Raw genomic sequence first — 15,341 nt, forward strand, 5'->3', positions numbered from 1 at the left:
CAATTGTGACTAGGGAAGGACAGATACTTCCCCCACCAAAATCGCCCGCATCCTTTATGGTGGCGAAATATGGGTACCATACATGTATTTGGTTAGATAATTGGGCAAAATATACCAAAGAAGATGAAGTATTAGCATTCCCAGAAAATGGCTCCTTTAGTTTAGCAGTATTAAGGAATTTCAGAGAAAGGATGATGAGACTAGAACCGAGACCCAGACCTACTCAGTTTGAAGTATTAAAAGAATGGGAAGATGAGATGTATGAAAGGGAGTGACAGCGGAGTGGCGGAAGGTATAAATACATGTTTGGAAGACTGTGTGGACAGGAGAATCATGATGACAGAATGAGGAGATGGTGAAGTGCAAATATGGCTGATGGGATGTTCCCTATGGGAAATGCTGAAGAGCCTAGTAGTAGAAAATGTACAGAGAAGAGAAACAATACAGGGTCAGAAGGCTACAAGTATGGTATGAATGGGTCGGAGGATGATGTGCTCGAGGACATGTTTTAAAAAAATCCTCTCCCGTACCAACCAAATTCTACTTTGCTGACACCAAGTGCGCCAGTAAAAGAAGCACCACGAAATAAGACATTTGAGCCAACTCCACCTGATTTAGGGAAAAACAATCCATTTAGGGAATCCGAAAATACACAGCCCGTTAAGATGGTAAATGAAAATTCAGCTGAATTGGCTAGAACTACCTTGGAATTAACTGAAAAGATTAGTGAATTAACGAAAAATATGGAAGCTGTAACAGTTCCTGTAACGATAGGATCAGTGATGCCTGTCTTTGATAAACAGAACGATAGTGAGCATTGTTTAACTATTCCTTACAATAGTAATAAACAAATTGAGACAAGAAAAAGAGATTCAGAAGAGAATCCATGGGGAAAATTAGTAGGAACTTCTGGGTTAAGCACTCCTAAAAATCTAACGGTAAATCAAAGTCCAGCCAGTAAAACATTGATGACAACAGAATCCGCACCTGAATCCCCAGAAAGAAGTATAGAGCGAGCAAGGAATGAAACAATCCCTGTAGGTCCCACTTATGATGAATTAAGCGACCGGTTAAGGAGTTTACAGCGGAAAGATGCAGAACCGCGACCTTTAGATGTGCCAAAATTTAAAATAACTTTGGAAGAATTGATAGTAGGGACTATTCCAACAGAAAAGTTAAAAGCATATCGGGATGAAGAGCTAATGTTTTTATGTAAAAGTATAACCTGGAGAGCGAGAAGTTTGCATGAGAAGTTAGAGGAAGTGGCGAGTGAAATAGGTATTGATTTTGAGAAAATAAAATCGTTACAGAAACCATATAGAGTAGATTTTTCTGAAAAGGATATTGAAAATCTGAATACAGCCGGAAGGTTGACTCAAATCAAAGAGCTGATTGTTTTGCTAAGAAAATGGGGCGATGTGGATAAATGGAAGAGCAGATGGTTTCAGAAACGAGACGATGCAACAAATAAGACTTTCTCAGCTTTCCCAGTAAGAGAAAAAGAGACCGTGGTAACTGAGTGTCCCATGAGGGAGATTCCAGGAGGGGGTTATGTGCATGTTCCTTGGACTAGACAGGACATTCCATCATTTACCAATGATTTCCCCAGACTTCGCGAGAAGCCTGTGGAATGGTATCGGCAGGTAGAAAGGTTTGTCAAATTATCAAAAGTACTATGGATAGATTTGAATGGTCTGTTCGATATAATTGTGCCAGCAGATCTATGGACAGAATGTAAAATTACAGTAGGTTGGCCCACTCAAGAATACCCTAGGGATCCTAAAACAGGTGCTCCTGATCCAGAAGTAATGAGAACATATGAACAGGTAGTTACTTTCTTGAAAAATAAAGTACCTCCAAAAGAAACTGATTGGGTAAAAATTGATAGAACTCACCAAGAAGTAAAAGAATCTGTACATGCTTATTATGAGAGACTGTTGTTGGCGTTTAAACAATACAGTGGTGATGAAAATCTGAGTGAGAAAGATTTAAGTCTTTTTGTGTATGGGTTGAGACCTGAGGTAGGCGAAATGATAAAACAGCATACTGTAGATTGGCAAAATAAAAAGATAGGTGAAGTATTGAGACATGCAAAATATTTTAATGACAAGATTGAAGCCAAGCAACGTAAACTAAAAGAAAAGGCCATATGGGCTCAGGTTAAGGTAGCGGAAAGACAAGAAGCCCAACTAATTGAACAAGCAAATGGCATGGGTCAAGTGAGACAAAAACCTAATATTGGAAAAGGAAAGGGACAGATTAGTATAGATGAAGTGAAAAAGAAATGGCCATGTCATAATTGCGGAAAGGTAGGGCATTGGAAATCCGAGTGTAAATTGCCCCCAAGTTCTAATGACGATAATGCATCATTAAATCCACAGGTGCAGAGTGAGGTGAGTTGTCAACCCCCGCGACAGCAGCAGGTTGTTGCCCAACAGTGTCAAGTGCCAAAGCCACCTTTTCCACAGAGCGTAAACCCTCAGAGATACAGTAATGAGACAGGATTCTACACCGAAGAACAGGTAACTAAGCTGCCGCGCGCTAGTGCTGTTTCCCAGTATTGGCTGCAACGCGATGAGAGTGAGTCAGATGAGAGTTATTGACAGTGCTGAGTAGAGGAAGAAGAGTGCGTACTTGGCGCAACTCTGAAAGTAGACCAGACAGGCCCTTTTGTGGACAGAAAAATAAATGATGAAAACTTTACTTTCCTAGTAGATACTGGTGCTACTCGTTCAACTGTTAGATCCGCTGACGTTAAAAATCTTCCTCTCTCGGATGAGACAATCCAAGTAGTTGGAGTTTCAAACAGACAGATAAAAACGTATCTTACTGAACCAGTTAAAGTTAAAATAGGAAACTTTTCCGACATGCATCGTTTTGTCGTATGTGACACTAGCCCTGTGAATTTGTTAGGGTGGGATTTGTTGTGTAAGATGAATTGTACGATCTTCTGTACCCCTGATGGCATAGCTTTTGAGACTCCTGATGAGGATGTATTATACAAAATGACTATGGCTAATATAGAACCTGAGGTTACTAAGACATTTGCTGTATTTGACCCTGAGGAATTACCTCAAGAACTGAAGAAAACGGTGAGACCCAAAGTATGGGATTTCACGGGAGAAGACAGGGGACTAATGAGAAATGTAGGTCCCGTAAAAATTACTGTAAAAGAAGGAATAAGTTACCCAAATATTCCCCAGTACAAATTGACCCCCGAAATAATTGCAGGAGTAACCCTTTTAATAGACAGAATGATTGAACAAGGTATTTTGAGAGAAATTATGAGTAGTCCATGCAATTCACCAATTATGGGTCTGAAAACGGAACTTTCAGGATAGTACAAGACCTGAGAAAGGTGAATAAAATTGTTGTATCCTGTTGTCCCATTGTACCAAACCCTTCTGTGATCCTATAACAGATTCCTCATGATGCGGAATGGTACACAGTCATTGATCTATGTCATGCTTTCTTTTCCATCCCATTGCACCCTGACAGCCAACAGAGTTTTGCGGTCCGGTTTGGTGAACGTACTTCGGCATGGTGCCGAATCCCACAGGGGTATACAGAAAGTCCATCGATATTCAATCAGATTTTGAAGAAGTCCTTAGAAGATTTAAAAATGCCTGAAAGTTCAGTATTAGTCCAATATATCGATGACCTATTGGTGGTATTGAGAACCCGAGAAGCCTGTGTAGTAGATACGGTTGCATTACTGAATCATGTGGCGGATGGAGGACTTAAGGTATCCCCATCAAAATTACAATTCTGTCAAAAAGAAGTGCAGTATTTAGGCCATAAAATTGAAAAAGGGCTGAGAAAGGTGACTGCAGATAGGATCAAGATAATCAAAGGAATGAGAGCACCAATGACTCAAAGAGAAGTAAGAATGTTTCTTGGAATGGTTGGATATTGCCGTCAGTGGATTAGTAACTTCTCACTGATTGCAAAACCTCTTGTACGCTTGACAAAGAGTGATGTGAAAGACCCCATTGAATTGAATAAGGCGGAGTTGAAGGCTTTTAAACAAAAAAGAGACAGTTTGTGTGAAACCCCCTCGAATGCCTGACTATGAAAAGGAGTTTGAGCTCTATTGTAGCGAGAGGAATGGGTGTGCACTTTCTGTACTGGTACAGAAAAATGGAAAATTGAGGCGACCAATTGCATATTTTTCGGCTGTACTGGATCCTGTAGCTGTGGCAATGCCTGGTTGTTTGAAAGCTGTAGTGGCTACCTGTAAGAGCTTGAAAAAAAGTAAAGGAATTGTGATGGGATATCCTGTGAGAGTGTTTGTGCCTCATGATGTGGCGATCCTTCTAACTAGGAGTCGCACCCAGTTTATGACGCATAGTCGTCTAACTAAGTATAAAGGTCATTTTAGGTGCAACAAATGTGAGCCTCGTGAGGTGTCTCTATGTGAACCCATGAACGTTGTTACCTGATGCTGAGAATGTGGAAATCAGGGATGACGTGGATCATGATTGTCTGGAAGTGCTTGACTTTTGTACTAAGCCACGCCCTGACATAAAAGATGTGCCTCTGGAAGAAAGTGACTATGTGATGTTTGTGGATGGGTCATGTTTGAGAACAGACAAATGGATTTTGAGTGCCGCGTACGCAGTGTGTACTGTAGCAGCTGTACTGGAAGCGTCTTGCCTGAAAGGAGTGAGATCAGCCCAGGTTGCTGAACTATTTGCATTAACAAGAACATGCAAGTTGGGAAAGAATCTGAGAGGCACTGTGTTTACCGATAGTCAGTATGGCTTTGGTGTGGTGCATGACTTTGGGCAGATTTGGTCCCAAAGAGGGTTTTTGACATTGAGTGGAACTCCTATAAGGAATTCTGAAGTGGTTGGAAAATTGCTTGAGGCGATACAGCTGCATAAGCAATTGGCAGTGGTGAAATGTGCTGCTCCTTCGAAAAAGCGTTGACTATGTGTCAGCTGGGAACGAGTTTGCAAATGATATGGCACAATATTGTGCACGCAACCAGAATTCGGTTAATCAAGGCAGGGAAAAAGAAATGAATTCATGTCCCTTACTTTTTACTAACACTGTGAATATGTGGGAGGAGGTGAGGTAGTTACAAGAAGTGGCAGAAGATGAGGAAAGGAAACAGTGGATAAAATCAGGATGCACACCCTGAGAGACAGATCACGTTTGGGTTTATCGGGATGGAAGACCAATCATGCCTGATAGCATGGTCTCTACCATGGCACGGATGTATCATGGACAAGCACATGTAGGAAGGGATGCTATGATTAGGGTCTTCAAACACACATGGTATAATGCCGAGTTTAAACTTGTAGCTGAGAGCCTGTGTCAGAGATGCCTTATATGCCAGCAATACAATCCTGGAAGAAAAACAGTGGTGAGTCTAGGAACGATAGGACGAGAAGGAGTGCCTTTCACCAGAATGCAGATTGACTTCATTGAAATGGCCCCCTGCAATAGGCTGAGGCATGTTCTAGTAGTAGTTTGCTTATTTTCACGTTGGGTGGAAGCGTACCCGACTAGAAGGAGCGATGGAATTACTGTAGCAAACCTCCTATTGAGAGAATTAATTCCCAGATTTGGTTTTCCAGTCACAATCGAATCAGATAGAGGAAAGCATTTTCATAATGAAATCATGAAACTGATTTGTGAAGCATTGAATGTACAGCAAAAACTGCATTGTGCTTATCGCCCAGAGGCTTCTGGAGTGGTAGAACAAGTGAATGGTACCATTAAAAATAGATTGGGAAAAATGTGTTTGGCCACAGATTTGAAATGGCCTCGTGTCTTGCCTCTAGTGCTCATGACTATTAGATCTCTCCCTGATAGGAATACTGGATTGAGTCGCCACAAAATTGTAATGGGAAGGGCAATGAGACATGTTTTCACACAAACTACTGCCTATATCTGATGACTTGGTGTTGGATTATTGCAAGGGGTTGTCTGATTCCGTTCATTCTGTGTTTCATCAGGTTGGACCAGATGCAACCACTCTTGAAAAGAAGCCAGCTCATGATTTAAGTCCAGGAGACTGGGTAAGAGTTAAAGTGCATAGAAGAAGAAATTGTCTGGTCCCACGGTGGGGAAAACCATGTCAAGTAATCTTGACCACGACGACAGCTGTGAAATGTGCCAGAGTGAAAAATTGGATTAATGCGAGTCATACCTTGCGAATCCCTAGTTCAGTGAATAACCCTGAAGAGGAATACTTGGAAGAATCTGATACCAGTTCTGAGTCGGATTCAGAAGAAGCATGAACAAGATCAACTCCTGGAAGGGGAGAGTTGGAATCAAGTCCAGCTATAGCACCAGAGAACCTGCCCTTAAGAAGGAGGTTGGAGATTTCTGACACTAGCTCAGAATCAGATACTGAACAAGTGCAAGTACATGAAAAGGTAAAAGATAACACTGAGGAAACTCTCAAGGAAATTCTTGATAAAGAAGCTCCATCTGTAAAAACGAGAGAAATTCCACCTGAGGTCACAGAAGTAGAAGGTGAGGTACTAGATACAGAGAGTAAGGGTAAGATTGTTGCGGAAGACCCCCGAGGAGGTGTAGGGAAACCACACATCCAGGTAGAAGAAGGGACAGTTAGTCAGCAGGAAGATTGCGTGGAAGAAACACGAGGAGTGACAAAATTAAATAGAGAAAAGGAAGTGGTGGAAAAAAAATCTACCGAAGGTAAGAGCCAAGGTGGAACTGAATCTGAGGACAGTGAAGAGGAAGTACAAGAAGGACGGGTCTTGAGGAAAAGAGCATGGAGAACTGAAAGAAATGAAAAGGGAAGTAAGTTGAAAAGGCCAGCAAAGGAGGAAATTTGGCCAAACAAGGTAAAAAGATTAAGATATCGATTGACACAAGTAAAGTCTTCTAGAGCAGAACAAGTGAATGAGGTGTCTAGCCCATAAAAATCAAAGGACATTGATCATACACACTTGGAAAAGGGAAAATGGACAAAGAAACCCAACCAGAAGTATAAGTCACCAGAATGGGCATACGTGGCACTTCCTGAAGTACAAGAGGAAGCAGACAGCCAAGGGAGCCTAGGTGTGACTATACCAGAAGTGGTTTAGGAAGACGAAGATACAAAAATCCTGAGAGTTATCTTGTCCGACATCGGGGAAGAGACGGATGTTCAGGAAGTTCTGAACCAAGATTGTGGAGACAAAGTGAAAGACGATCAAATGCCAGTGGCAAAAGATTATGGAGAGACAAAATTACTGAATAAGACATATACCCGAAAGGAACCAAGTAGGCGTTTAGAGCCTTGGGTTTAGACAAAACTAGTTGTCAGGGGACGAGGCTAAGTCAAAAGACACTGATCATTTCCGAAATGGCAAACACAGAAGGTAGAAAATCTACATGTGTGTTCCTTCGAAGATGGTGCAAGGTGTGTTGTTGCTGTAAAGGATTACTAATGCTTCTGTGGAGTGTATTAGCTTTAATAGTTTCATTTAAAGTAACGTTCGAAACGATAGAAGGTCATAGTGAGAATAAGACTAATATAGAAGAGATTCATAATATTCATTCAACTAGAGTAATAGATAGAACTGATTTACATAAGGATAGGTCCATAACTGATTTTTCTAACAACATTTTATGAATACGTAAAAACCATGGATGTGAGAGATTGTTACGTCAGCATGCAGTTACCTGCATCAGTGTCTGAAGGCGTTACGTACCACCACCTTTCCCGTGACATATGGAATAACTTGTAGTGTATTAGCAAGTTTGTTTTCTAAAACAGGGAAAATAGAATATTATTTTTCTGATATGGATAACATTTTTTCACAAGTACCCCTAGTTCCTGAATTGAATAAGGTAAAACTTGGTAAAGTTTTAGGTGAATTTTTCTTAGAAACTAGAGAATTAACTTTAGAAGCAGTATTTAAAAATAATCTCACTTGTAGTCTGAAGAGGGAGGAAAATACTTTAGAAGAAAGGAGAATTAAGATGCAAAGGAAGATACCTGAGGGAAAGGGAGAAAAGGCAGTCTGGGACGTTGAAAGAGAAAAACATTTGAAAGGAGAAACCAGTCAAGCTATGGCTTTAGATTGGCCTCAGAGAGGGAAATTGTGTATTAGAAGAAATGAAACAGTATATGATAACTATTTTATAGGTGCGAGTGAATGCCATGATACGTATAGGATCATGGGGGGATGGGGATTCAAAGGAGGAAATGATCCGGTATTCCCTGGATTCTATTTTATCTGTGGGAACAAAGCTTATTATCGAATACCGGACTATTGGTATGACACGTTACCTAGGCCTGGTCTTCCCAAAGATATTTCATGTGGGAAGGGGAAAAGATGGTGCGCATGAGATAGGTAGACAACTAACACATAGAAGGAGGGAAAGTTGGTCAGAAATTGTAGGGGATATTTTTGGAGCACTGATACCAGTCGTTGTAATATCTCTGAATGCACACAAAATTAGAAAATTGTCTACAGTAGTGGATCGCTTATCGACAAGCACTGCTGGAGGGATTTTATTAGTAAATACAGAAATGGTTGCCATGCAAGCCATGGTGATGCAAAATCGACTTGCCCTTGATATTATTTTGGCAAAAGAGGGAGGAGTCTGTGGAATGCTGAAAGTGCAACACTGCTATACTTATATTCCTGACGAGAGTCATGATTGAAAGAAATATATTCGAAATATTACGGACTTGCATGAGGAGATTGTTCCATTGGAGATTTTCTACCATTAAAAACTTTTTAATAAAACTAGGTAGTTCATTTATGGGTAAGATTCTAATTCCAGTAACCTGTGTGATATTATTAGTATTAATTCTTAGATTAGGATGTTTATGTATTAAAAGAAGAAAAGTACAAAACAAAATAAAAAGAGAAGTTGCTAAGAAAAGAGAGAAAGAAAGAAAGGAAAGAGAAATGGGAGACATAGAACCAGAAGAATGGAAAGAGAATATGTTTAAGAAAATAAGAGAGGAGGAGACAGGGGAAACTTTGATGTGACATACAAGACTTAAGAGAACTGAATTCATTTCCATAAAAAAAAAAAAATATATCAAACTTTAAGGGAATTTGTGGTGATATAAAAAAATCACCAAAGGGGGGATTGATGGAGCAGGTAAAACAAAATGTTGTATACCTTCTCTATTTTGCATGAAAATACTAATGACGTAATCAATTTACATATTAACCTATATTAACTGTGTGACGTGGTATATTAATCAATAAAGTGCATCTTGATAAACATGAATTACACGCGGGACTAATTGCTATTTGCATGGCAGAATAAATTTAATAACTAACTGTGGTACTCATATTAACAATAGAAAGTGTGGTGATAGAATTTGCATGATTTGTGTTGCTTTTGTGACATTTTGCGTTCCTGCTGGGACCAAATGGTGAGTATTATTGCTTTAAATGTGCTATAAGCTAGGAAAATACTAATATATAATGGGATTAGTGTGGGTTTACACATTAGAATCTTCAATTCCGCATATTAATTATGTTTTATGTTTGTTTTGCTTAAGTTGGCATTCGGGCGTACCAGGCCATGTTATTCAAAATGGAGTTCGAAAGTGGCCACCGTCCTGTGAGCGTGATGTCTACTGCGCAGACTCGGATGGCTACGAAGATCTCCAGGCATCCTCAATTTCAGAGCACAGTGTTCATTGTCAAGGATAGGAACGTGGAGGACTGCCAGATTTCAGTCAGTATGACTGACTCGCAAAAACAATAGCCACCTATAACGGAAGGTCGTATTTTCGATACATTGGATCTTTTCACATGAGAACTGCATGACCTAAGGGAATGATATAGAACATTTTGTGAGAACCCAGGACCACAAGACAATATTGTAACTTCAGAGGGTCAACCAATCAAAACGTCCCCAATCCAGTAAATGTTACATGTTCCCCAGAATTTGTTATAAAAGGATAGTAGAATAGAGAGAGGGGGTACGTGTGTTCTGGTTGTTGATCCGGTGTGTGTTCCAGCGTGCGCGTTCCGGAGGGATGTCCCGAATTTGCGTGATCGACTTGCTTTCACGATTGCTTGGTCCTTTGGACATCTTTGGGACTGTGCCGTGCTGAGCAAAGGAACTTTTCGAACTTTTTAAAATCTTGGCCTGCAGTTGATTGGGACGATTTATCAAAAGAGATTTGAACTATGCAGAGCTAAGAGAATTAGAGAAAAGACCCCGATAGGTAGAATAGGTAAATATAAATGATATGCAAAATTGTTTTGATTTATTAAATTGGAACTTTGTTGACCGAAATGCTAAATTATGCAACTAAAAGCAATTAATTAGATAAACTAAACATTGATTAACAGAGAATGAGTTTGTGGTTCTTTAAATAGGGCATTAAATAAGGATTTTGAAGCTTTAATGTGTTTTAGCTGGTTCTAAATCACCATCAACCAGTCCAACTAATTGGTTCATCGACCAAGTGGTGGAGTGCCTTGATGTTAAAGCGAGGATTCTACAGATGCAGATGTACGTAATGTATTTAATGTAAATATTTTTCCTATAGGCAATAAGGTACCCCCCCACATGTCCAGCGGGATCATTTCATCCTCCTGTGTCTAGATTCGGAGTGAGACGTATGAATATTGGTGTTATGGGCCCCACCAATGAATGAGTGTATGAATGAATAAGTTTGGTGATGGGTCTGTGACGCAGGGAGGATCTGTAAACAAAAAATGTGCCCCTTTCCGCTGGAGCAGTGTATTGTCTTGTTGCCCTGTAAGTACACGGGGAGAACGTGTGACGATTGGAGTCGTACGACGCATTGTCTGGGTTCAAATTGGTAACATCGTCGTGTGTTATCAGTAGGGATTTTCTGTATGAAAGTGGTGTATGAATAGCGAAGGCCACCTGTGAAATTTCGGTCTTAAGAACAGGAGTCAATTGTGAGCTCTGATTATGCTTATCACTGGAAAGGTAATAGGTGTCCCCTAAGCTTGTAAGAAGGGTAAAGTAGAGGGAAGTGCTACTTTATCAACGAAACTGAATAATTCTGTGGAAGGGCAGAGGTAAGCGCTGCTCTCGAGAAATACAGAATTCTTGTGCGAATGGACTACATTTTCCGTATGAATGTGCGTAAGTGAAATAGCACTCGGTTTTATCGTGAAACTCTGGCCTTAATTCTCAGGAGCAGTGTAGTCTCCACATGTGTTTCATCTCCAGAGAAATGGTTAGCCATTTCTTGTTAGAAGGGTAAGGTAGAGGGAAGTGCTACTTTATCGACGAATGGAATAATTCCGTGGTAGGTCAGAGGTAAGCGCTGTTCTCGAGAAATACAGAATTCTTGTGTAAAAGGTCAAAACTATTCCTTTGGTTTAGCGAAGCGGACAATGGTGGGGTTTTTATGTCGTTACTAACAGAGATTTGAATGAAAAAGAACGTAGAGAAAGTTTGCCCCGAGCTTGATTTTGATTGGCTGCCAACACTTTAAACCAGAAAGTGTTTGCAGCCATCTTGTGACTCGGTAAAACCGTGTCACAAGAAAAAAGGTTAAAGATGAAGAAAAGGGAGCAGGGTAGAAACACCCTGACCCCCTTGGTCTACTCAGGAACCCCAGGGACAAAAGAAGCATTTTTAAAAAATATTTGGCAGGATTCGCACTAGGGTCACGGATCCGAACAAAAATAAAAGAAAAAAAAAGCGTGGGCTTCCGCAAGGTACCGGGGGCAATGCACAATTATCATGCGGGGCCCTGCAGCCACGGAGACAGCCACCTTCCCGGGGCTTTTCATAAAAAAATGCGTGGGGGGGGGTTCCTGCCCACCACGCTGCCCCAGGGATTGCCACCTTTCTGGGGCTTAAATTTTGTAAAATAAGTGTGTGAATCCTGCCCCTCCCCACACTGCCCCTGCGACCACCACCTCCCCAGGGCTTTAATTATGATGGAAGGGGGGCCCTCCTTGGCCCTGGGGACCGCCACCGACCAGGGCCTGTGACGCAGGGAGGATCTGTAAAAAAAAAGTCACCCCTTTCCGCTGGAGCAACCCCTCACTCCGCCACTTCCTTGATTCATATCCCCCCTGGTTGTAATCAACGTTTTTATGAAGTTCATTAGTGTGGATGCATCTTTTCCCTTCCATACTAGCCTTTTCAGGTTGTGTGCACTTGTGAATTTCATAAGATCATTAATTGGTGGGTCTCTTGGAGGGTGGATGAGGAGCTCGATGAGCTGAGAACAATGGTCTCTCTCTAATCTTGATGTAATTTGAAAGATAGCAATACCTTGAAAGAGTTCGGCGTCAACTAGAGTATAGTCTATGATGGTATTAGTGTTTTTTGAGCTTCTAGTGGATGTGGCTGGTTTATTTTGAGGTAAACGTCCATTTAAAGTGAACAACCCTGTGATACAAGTTTTACCTAAACGATCTATTCTGCAATAGTTTGTGAAAAACTGAAGGAATGTTGATTACGGCCGGTTTGGGAGGTTGCTTTCCTTGCGTTTTACCTGTTTGCAATAGGAACATGTTAAAGTCACCAGACAGCAGGATTCCAGCTTGCAGAAAGGTGAATTGATTTTAATAGTGCGAATAGAGTCTCTATTTTTGCTGGCTTATCCTTCTGTGCCGGATGAATGCATACATTGCAGATTAAGAATGTATCTTTGTGGATTTTACTTGAAGTTTCTTTATTTGTGTCTTGCGGCAGTGAAATTCTGAAACATTGGCCATGGTTGGCCTAAATGGATCAGTTCTTGTTGCCACTGTAGGTCAGATGAGATAAAGATGGATAGTCCACCAGAAGCTCTACCCGATTAGTTGGCCTTGCTTGCTTGTTAATAGTACTCCTTAAAGCCCGTGATTGGCATTGCAGACATGACCCAGATTTCCTGAAGTAGCAATATATCGAAGTCTTGTAGAAAAGTGATAAGATCAGTCTGCCCCGTCTTACTACTAAGACCGTTAATATTCGAAGAGCAGAGTTTTAAATATCTTCTTCCTAGGACCATGGATTGGCATACTCATGCATCTGTATTGGTAATTGCGCCACCCCGAGCTGTAGGTATGGAGACTTGTCTTGGGTGACTAACGGCTCCAGGTGCTGCAGAATGGAGGATTCGTAGATTAGCCTGACTATCCAGGCAGTATTCCACTGGGCCTGTGGCTCCCTGAAGTACCCCACTAGCCATGGTGAAGGTGTTTTTTTGTTTAGGACAGAGGGGTTCTGGATACCCCTCTATTTCTGTTGTTTTTATTTCTAGTCCCCATTTCAAGAAGAGATCCCTGTGAAGCCATACTTCCAAGGCAATCATTGGGTTGCTCCAGTTGACCACCGTGATCTCTTTTCCGGTTGCTTATCCATCTAATTTACATTTTATGCCTTAAATATGTTTAGCATTAATATGTTTTAGGGAATCAATTGTTTTAGCCAGTTTTAATATTGCACTCCGGTTTAGTATGTCATAGTGTCCTCTGGATTTATACGACTCTGCCGCCCCAGCAGCCCTGAGTGTTTGCTCGCTCAAACGACCCGATTGTGTTCCACGATCCCCAATCCCCCTCCCTCCTTGCTCTAGTGACGCCCTCCCCCCCCCCCTTCTGCCCCCCCCCCACCTCAACCTCCTTCATGGAGCCAGCGCCCTTGTTAAATTGCAGATTTGATTTCTTGCGTTGTCCCGTCATTTTGTGACTTTGAATACGGAGCCCGTGACCCGGGCCCTCCATCTTGGAGGATTCGTCCGTTTCACATGCTGCTGGTCTACGCCCGTTGTTGCCTGACAACAACACCTTTTACTCTGACTTGACCCCTGGTCTCCCTCTGCCCTCCTTTCTTTTACAGTCATGGTGCTTCCAGATGTAATGCAAGGCTGCCCCGGGGGTTGCGCAGCAGCCCCCCTAACAGGGCGGCCGCCTTAGTGCCGCATGAAGGCACTGGGGGCAGCCGGTCTAGTCCCTGGGCTCAGCCAGGGAAGACGTCCGGCGAATGGATACTTCCGGCGGAGGGGGAGGGGGCAGGGGTATTTAGGCTGTCCCCGCCCCTTCCTCACCCTCTTGTCCCGCTCGTCTCCCCTTGAAGGGCTTCGTCGTCTCGTCGCTGATATCTCAGGGCCTGGTCGTGACTCGCGCGCCTTGGCCCGACTCGCCGTCCGTCGTTTGCTCGCGAGGTTCCACGGGGTTGCACGCTGGTCTGGCTGGTGCCCCTCTTCTGTGTGCGGTGAGTCGTGGAGCTTGTTGCTCGGAGGTTGTGTTGTTGGTATGGCCGTCTCGCATGCCCTGCCCCTGCTGGGGAGTTTGGTGGAGGGGGTGTAGCAATCCAGCACAGTCCGAGTAGTCCGGGTGTGTTTTGCCCCTTTCGCAGAGCCTCCACGCCGTGTCGTTTCACGTGGTTCGTTGGTACCACAGGTGTCCAGGTTTTGCGTGAGGCCAGGTAGGATGACTGGTTGGTATTGGGAATGATGCGTTTCTTTCCGCGGCAATTACCAGGCCTCACATAAATGTCAGATAACTCGTGTGATTCATTATCTTCCTGGAGAGCGAGCAGGATTTTGTATAGTTGAGGTTTTGACTTCGGTGAAGTTCGTGCAGAGGGTTAATATGCCTGCTGCTAAGAACGTGTGCCAAGTAGATTACAGAGTGTGTGTGGTGTGAATAGGTCAGCTGGTTACTATTTTCAAAAGAGGCATCCTTTTGTTACTTGCAATTTATAACTTAAAGTCCTAATATTCAACAGTGAGCTACAAACGTTCATCTAGAACTGCATACACACCGCAATGCATACATTATTAGAACATTGATGAATGTTGCATAAAGGGTTAATTTGGCTAGAAATCGACTGTGAGCTTGTGATTCTTCACACCAAGCAACCTTTAACTATACTGCCTACCAGTAGGGATGGCATGAGATGGCCGCACTTATCTCCGTGGATGGGCCGCCCCCCCTGTAGATGTACGTTTTCCAGATGTCGGCTGAAATAGGCTTTCACTTATCTCACCGGACTTTATTGATTATAGGTAACAATCATAAAGGCCTCATAGCCTCGACGTGCCATGCACGATTCAGGTTCTCGTCCCCCCAGCGTTATTTGCCCGACCGCGTGATTCTTAAAAAGCCCGCAAGGGCAGTGCTTTAGTACGGGAACTACGGTAAGGTGGGGAGGATGTGGTCCATCGGTTACGCTGTGAGCTCCAGTGGGGCAATCGGTTAGCGCACGGAACTTAGTCAGCAGTACTTGCTTTCAGCCAAGCCGAGGTTGTAGTTCGGGCCTCACCTGGAGCAGCCGAGTGGTTTGGCCGACTTTGGTGCTGGAAACCTGAGTTCGAGCCTCGAAGTCGTGTCAACATCCCGTGATGCTGGGCAAATGACTTAATCTCCCCGTGCCTGCATGTTGCTCTTGCCCCGGGGGACTCATGTAAGCGC

Source organism: Triturus cristatus, chromosome 12 (assembly GCF_964204655.1).
Source record: "Triturus cristatus chromosome 12, aTriCri1.1, whole genome shotgun sequence".
Classification (NCBI taxonomy): Eukaryota; Metazoa; Chordata; class Amphibia; order Caudata; family Salamandridae; genus Triturus; species Triturus cristatus.